The sequence below is a fragment of the Quercus lobata genome, chromosome 6 (assembly GCF_001633185.2).
Source record: "Quercus lobata isolate SW786 chromosome 6, ValleyOak3.0 Primary Assembly, whole genome shotgun sequence".
NCBI classification, from domain to species: Eukaryota; Viridiplantae; Streptophyta; class Magnoliopsida; order Fagales; family Fagaceae; genus Quercus; species Quercus lobata.
The window spans coordinates 8,503,419-8,511,544 of NC_044909.1; the positions used below are offsets into that span (position 1 = coordinate 8,503,419).

The following is an 8,126-nucleotide window of genomic DNA, read 5'->3' on the forward strand; positions in this document are numbered from 1 at the left end:
GCTTCAATTGATCAAGTTTAATTCTCGATCGATCGAGCCAGGCAGATTTACACAGTAAATCTTGCAGTACACTCGATTCCAACTTTACACATAAATTTACTTTTAACAAGTCTAAAACAAGACTAAATATTTTGATCATGGTTTGCCAACATTACAAAATGAAATTCTAATACATTTAAACCTAAAGTCTTAGAACCCAACAAAGGTCATAAGAAGAACATGAACAAGAAGTTGATCAATTCATGGGACTGACAACAGTTTCAAATGTAGAAAACTTTCTAGGAAAACCTTGTTAGACTTAACTCTTTTGATTTGGAGGCTGATAGATTCACCTCCAATCAAGTCCCTAGATCTTCTCAAGTATTTTATTTCTCTCTCTCAAATTTTATTATTCTTACAATACACTACAAGAAAAAAAGACTTAATACAACGAAAAAAGTCGTTGCAATAACAACTAATGTCGTTGTAACAGGTGTTATTGCAACGACAAAAAAGTCAATGCAAATTGTTGTAATAAACTCCGAGGTAACATATTTACGCAACACTAAATTTTCATTGCAATAAATTCCATATATTGCAACGATTTACTTTGAAAATCTTGTTGCAATAGGTTATTATTATTATTTTTTTAAAAGCAATAAGTTTATGCAACACTAGATTTTCATTGCAAAATTCCATATATTGCAACGAATTACTTTAAAAATTCGTTGCAATAGGGTGTTTTTTTTATTAAAAATGATTTTTTCAATTTAAAAATAAATAAATCATTTATTTATTTGAAGTGTTTGAGCATAGGCCCTAGATTGGGGAAGCATAATGAAGCTAGCATTTCAGAGCATTGGGGTTGTGTATAGCGATTTGTGCATGTGCCTTTGTATGTGTTACCGGCCATTTTTCCTACTGGGGTTAAGCACAATGACGATATACTTGGTGTGTTGTCTCTAATCTTTAACTCACTCATGTTAATTACTTTGATCAAGTATGTTTTCATTGTGCTGACAGCCAACGATAACGGCAATGGTAATTGATAATCTTCTATCATGCTTAGGAATTCGATTTAATAGATTAGTTATTGTAGTTCTTGGATTTTTATTTTTATTGCTAGATGATAATTAGAAAGAAATTTTTCTTGATGATAACACTTGCACACAAAATAAAAATGACATTGGGTGATGCTATATTAGTGTGTCAATAATAATGCTTTGAACTTTGAATGGTGTTGATATGTTATATATTGAATTGCTAGCAAGGAATATATTGTCATCAAACTATTCATTATTTTATAATGTAAATTGTATTGTTGCAGGAGGAACTTTCGCTCTATATTCTCTCATATGCCGCTATGTCAAGGTCAGCTTATCACCCAACTAGCAGGTTGAAGACAAAGAAGTGTCTAACTACCGACTAGATGTGCCAAACTGACGGCTGAAGAGAGCATCCTTTATCAAATCTATGCTTGAGAGTAACCAAATACTAAATTATTTCATCTTGTTCATGACCACACTTGGCACCTCCATGGTGATTGGAGAGATGGCATCCTCACACCATGCATATCAGGTACAATAGAGTGATATTCCTAAGTTCTACTTATCTCTTTACTGTTAGTTAAGATGGTGTAAAAATTAAGCTATTTATTCAATTCATTTAGCTTTGTTACAATTATTTATAACTTCACATTTCATGACCTCTTTGTATCTAATATTCTGAAAAATAATTTCCATTATGATTTCCTTCTTGGAGTAGTATTGTTAGCAGTGGGGGGGAGTTAAGGAAGCTACTAGTGCGCTTATTGATAATACGATCATGTGGATTTCAGTAGGAATCTTGATTATTTTGTTCCAAATTCAAAGATTTGGGATAGATAAAATTGGCTAAAGTTTTGCTCCAGTACTAACAATTTGGTTTTTTTTCATCTGAACTATTGGCATGTACAACTTTGTGAAGCATGATCCAGGGGTTATAAAGGCAATCAATCCAATGTATATTGTTGACTATTTCATTAGGAATAAGAAGAATGCATGGATTTTTGTTGGAGGAGTCATCCTATGCCTAACAGGTGTGTATCATAATCTCATCTCATTGTTTAAGCACTTTGAATGTACAGAAATGAGATGTAGTGACAGATTTAGGCTGTTGCATAGCTATTGTCTCAGGATTTAGCTTTAGAATCCTTGTTAGACTTGACTATTTCGATTTGGAGGCTGATAGATTCACCTCCAATCAAGTCCCTAAATCTTCTCAGGTATTTTATTTCTCTCTCTCAAATTTTATTATTCTTACAATACACTACAAGAAAAAAGACTTAATACTACGAAAAAAGACGTTGCAATAACAACTAATGTCGTTGTAATAGGTGTTATCGCGACAACAAAAAAGTCAATGCAAGTTGTTGTAATAAACTCCAAGGTAATATATTTATGCAATACTAGATTTTCGTTTCAACAAATTCCATATATTGCAACGATTTACTTTGAAAATCTCATTGCAATAGGTTTTTTTGGGTTAAAAAAAGCAATAAGTTTATGCAACACTAGATTTTTGTTGCAAAATTCCATATACTGCAACGATTTACTTTAAAAATTTCATTGCAATAGGTTTTATTTTTTTATTAAAAATGTTTTTTTTAATTTAAAAATAAATAAATCATTTATTTATTTGAAGTGTTTGAGCGTAGGTCTTGGATTGGGGAAGCAGAATGAAGCTAGCATTTCAGAGCATTGGGGTTGTGTATGGTGATTTGGGCATCTCGCCTTTGTATGTGTTACCGGACATTTTTCCTACTGTGGTTAAGCACAATGACGATATGCTTGGTGTGTTTTCTCTAATCTTTTACTCACTCATTTTAATTACTGTTGGTTTTTAGACCCCTTAAAATACAATTGGATTAACCTAGGTAATTAGCCAAGTTATTACTTAGTCCAAATTCCAAATCTAGGTTATCACAATCAAACAATCATATCATGCAAAGCAGTGGAAAAATAAATAACACAACGATATGATAACCCAGGAAAACCAAACCGGTAAAAAACCTGGGGAGGATTTAACCTAGCTATCCTCAAGGTAAAAAGCAAATCGACTAGAAAGAATCGAAGTTCATACAATAAGACTTACAAGCCCCCACACTCGACTTCTTATTGCTACCAACCAGTAGAACTTACTGACACGACCACGTGCAAGCTCCAAATCCACGGACTCCTTCTTTCTTTGGCTTTTGCAAAACACAAACACCCTCGTTTGTGACTTTGAGATCCCACTCAAAGGTTTAGCAACACAAACTCTCCTGTTTGTGACTCCAAGACCACCCTTGAAGGTTTAGATCATCAGCACCTTTAATGACAAGAGAAGGCAGCAACTTCTACAATACCAGATCTTGAGATTCTTCAAGGAATAGCACTGGTAGAAGACATAAGAGAGCTTTTTAGGAACAAAACCCTAAATACAAAAGAGGCACACTCTTTTCTCTCTGAAAAGCCTCATAAAAACGTACTTAAGGTTTCCTTTATATACTGGGAGAAGTAGATTAGAAACCCTAATCCTAAATGGGCTTGAACTGCTGTTTGGGCTTAATTAAAATTCTGCAGATACGACTTTCGATCAATTGAACTTGTCTTTCGATCGATCGAACCAGACAGATTATGAAATCTTCTTCCTACATCTTGTATATTCTTGAATCTTGACTTGAATTACCTTGAGCATTGTCTAATAATACCTATAGACTCTAAGATCTATATCTAGACAAATTTGTGTTCACGATTTGCCAATTGTTCTAAACATTTAGAACCTAACAATTACCTTGATCAAGTATGTTTTCATTGTGCTGATAGCGAACGATAACGGCGATGGTAATTGGTAATCTTCTCTCATGCTTAGCAATTTGTTTTAATAGATTAGTTATTGTAGTTCTTGGATTTTTATTTTTATTGCTAGATGATAATTAGAAAGAAATTAATATTTCTTGATTATAACACTTGCACACAAAATGAAAATGACATTGGGTGATGCTATATTAGTGTGTCAATAATAATGCTTTGAACTTAGAATGGTGTTGATATGTTACATATAGAATTGCTAGCAAGGAATACATTGTCATCAAACTATTCATCATTTTATAATGTAAATTTTATTGTTGTAGGAGGAACTTTCGCTCTATATTCTCTCATATGCCGCTATGCCAAGGTTAGCTTGATGCCCAACTACCAGGCCGAAGACAAAGAAGTGTCAAACTACCAACTAGATGTGCCAAACCGATTGCTCAAGAGAGCCTCCTTTATCAAATCTATGCTTGAGAGTAACCAAATACTAAAGTATTTCCATCTTGTTCATGACCACACTTGGCACCTCAATGGTGGTTGGGGAGATGGCATCCTCACACCATGCATATCAGGTACAATAGAGTGGTATTCCTAAGTCCTACTTATCTCTTTACTGTTGGTTAAGATGGTATAAAAATTAAGTTGTTTATTCAATTCATTTATCTTAGTTCCAATTATTTATAACTTCACATTTCATGAACTCTTTGTATCTAATATTCTGAATAATAATTTACATTATGATTTCCTCCTTGGTGTAGTATTGTCAGCAGTGGGGGGGAGTTAAGGAAGCTACAAGTGTGCTAACGGATAATACGATCATGTGAATTTCAGTAGTGATAGTTTTTAGACCCCTTAAAACACAATTGATTTAACCTAGGTAATTTGCCAAGTTGTTACTTAGTCCAATTTAACAAATCTAGGTTATCACAATCACAAAGATCATATCATGCAAAGCAGCGGAAAGATAAATAACACAAGATATGATCACCCAGGAAAACAAATCGGTAAAAACCTGAGGAGGATTTGACCTAGCTATCCTCAAGGTAAACTTGAATCCACTATCTTAAAAGAATCGAAGTTCATATAATAAGACTTACAAGCCCTCACGCTCAACTTCTTATTGCTACCAACCAGTAGAACTTACTGACACGACCTCGTGCAAGCTCCGAATCCACGGACTCTTTCTTTCTTGGATTCACCACTAGATACAAGCACACCCGCTTGTGTTTTCTTTAAACTTCAATGGCAGTAACCGAGTTGATCATCATGGTGTAGATAATATTTTCTCCTTGAAAACCCTAAGTTTGTGTAAAGGAAAGCTCCTCTAGATCTTACAAGAGATTTACACAAACAGCAATATGAGCAACACTAAAACGTGACTAGGGTTTGCCTTTTATACTTAGGAAAAATTAGAAAACTCTAAAACGTTTTAAACAACTAGGGCTAAGTTGGAAATCTGCAGAAAAAAACATTATGCCCGAGATTCGATCGATCAAGCCTAAGCTTCGATTGATCGAGCCAAGCCGAAATGCATAATACTTTCTGCATTAACTCGATTCTAACTTTACATAAAATGTACAACTTTGAACAAGACTAAAACACTTTTAAACACATTGTTTTGATCATGGTTTGCCAACAATACACATTAGAGTTCTAAATACATAAATATCTAAGTCTTTAGAACCTAACAAACTCCCCCTTTGGCAATCCGTTGCAAAACACAACTAGAAGCTCAAAGTTTACAAAATAAAAGCCCTTTACACAAATAATGCTCATAAAACAAATTCAATCCTAACTACTATCCATCAGTTGCAAGTGTAGACAACAGCTCAATTAAATCAACCTGTATATTTCCTGAAACACTAAACAAAATGCATAACCGCATGTGTGGAAAAAATACTAGTAAATAAAGTAAATTCTTGATTTCAAACAACACATAATAAAGACATATTTCAATGAAAAACTCATAAATATAAATCAATAAACAGTTGAAAACAAGAAACATATAAGGTAACAAAAATAACACTCCCCCTAACATGAATATCCCATCAAAAACATAGCAAGAGCTAAAAAGCTAAAATACAATGTGAAGCACCTAGATACAATCTAAACTCCACAAGCTCCAACCAACAAAATACTCTCCCCCTAAAAACAAAAACTCTACAATGTACTTTCCCTTTTTGTAACGGAATGCCAAAAGGCAAACAAATCCATAATCAAAAGGGAGGTGGTGTGGAAGAGCGTCTAAACTGTGCCAACTCCGCACGCAAAGCACGGATCTCATCGAGCACGTCCACCAAAATCTGTCCATGAGCCGCCTGAACAGTCAAGACATGATCTAACGTACGACGAATGTCTAAATCATCTGAAGTAGTCGGTGGAGGAACATCAACATCGGCAGCAGCAGCACCAGATGTCTCAACAGCATCAGCACCTGTAGAAGAGGGAGGAAGGGGAACAACACTAGATGACGCACCTCTAGGACGCGAGGGAGCAACTCTCAAGTGAGCATCCCTCTGTCTAAGAAAGATGGCACCTATAGGAGCAACAACATGAACAGGCTCACCAGAAGGGAAACCATCTAGACCCAAAAATAGCAGAATCCTATGAATGAAAATAGGATGAATAAGTGCATGCCCTATGGCAGAACTCCTATGAACCTCGTTCAAAGAATGAAGGAACAGATGTGGGAAACTGATAGACGCACCAGAAACAAATGCATACAAAAACACACATCGCTCTAGAGGGATGGTGTGGAGATGAGAAATAGGTCACAACGAATGACACACTATCCTAAAGAAAAGATAGGTAGTCTCGGTAAGCTCAGCGGACGTGATCCGAGGATCAGAACCCCACTGGATAGACGACCCAATGATGTATGACATGACAACATCTAAGAAAGGAGATTCATCATAGGGATAGTCAGGCTCTCGAACAATCGGAACCCCAAGAGCCTCAACCATTACCCGAGGGGTAATGGTGAACTCAACACCTTGTATCCAACTCCTAACAAGGGTGTTGGAATCATAGACGTGGCAAGAGAGGTTCGAGAAGAACTCTCTAATCAGGGCGGTCGAAGGTGGATGATCTATCTCTAAGAGAGGCAACCAACCTCTAGACTCAAAGTTAGCTCTAATGGCCGGATCAATCTCATCTAAAATCACAGCACACTTAGCCCAAATCTTACGCTTACAATTCAAAGTCTCAAAGGCCTCTCTGCTTTTATCATTCCTAAGCACCTCACTCTTAGAGGGAGACTCAAAGGAAGTGGAAGGGGTCCTATGGGCTCTAGTTTTCCTAGGCATGGTGCTAGGATAAAGACAAAAACACAAAGGAAAAAAAAAAAGAAAAAACCAAGGGCAAACTGCAAGTTAGCACAAGAAAAAAATATAGAACAAAAACTATACGATGCATGAACAGTTGAAATGGCATGATGCATGTCCTAATGCAGTGCAATTAAGTTCAAATTCACAAAATTGGCTTGAGCATAGAGTTTCTAATACAAAAACCCCAAAATTTTGAAAAACCACTTGATCAATTTGAAAGATATTGACTAATTGATCATCATACAAGATAGAATTCAGAAAATAATGACCAAATACATCAAATCAACAAGCCAATTTCATCAATTTAGCCAAATTTGAACAAAATCCCTAATTCGGGTTAATTACAAGCCCTAGAATTTTCAATTTTTCATAAAGCCCCAAATTGATCAAATTAACCAACATATATCATAAATATAACAATATAGGAACAAAACCCAATGATCAATTTCAAAAAAGGAGGATTGATTCAACAAAAATCCCAATTTTGAAAAGTACCAAAAATCCCACAAAAATGCATGAGTTTATGCATGAAAACATGAAAATAAATTCAAAGGAAAGGGTATAAAGGTCTTACTAGCCTTGGGAGAGAAAAACCTTGCAAAAAGTTTGGCCGAAAACGACAAAAAATTCTCAGTGGAAACTTGCCAAGTCGGAGAGAGAGAGGAAAGTTTGAAAAAGTAGATGAACAAGTCAAATCTGAGTTTTTAAAAAACCTGATTCACGAGTTTCAATTGATCGAAAAACAGCTTCGATCGATCGAAACAAATAGAGACTCGTTAAAACAATTTTAAAAAAATTCGATTGATCGAAAATCAGTTTCGATCGATTGAAACAGACAGAGGCTCTCTAAAACATTTTAAATTTTTTTTTAATTGATCGAAAAATAAAATGGATCAATCGAAACTGGCAGAGGCTCACTAAATTTGAGAAAAAACACAGTTTTTGGAAAAAAAAAATTCAGAAACAACTCAAAGCATTGAAATTGAAG

At 35.1% G+C, this 8,126-nt stretch overlaps 1 pseudogene; it reads left to right on the plus strand.

Moving 5' to 3' along the window:
- The first annotated feature begins 1,926 nt into the window (after positions 1–1,926).
- Positions 1,927–4,407, plus strand: LOC115949773 (annotated as a pseudogene).
- The last annotated feature ends 3,719 nt before the right edge of the window (positions 4,408–8,126 follow it).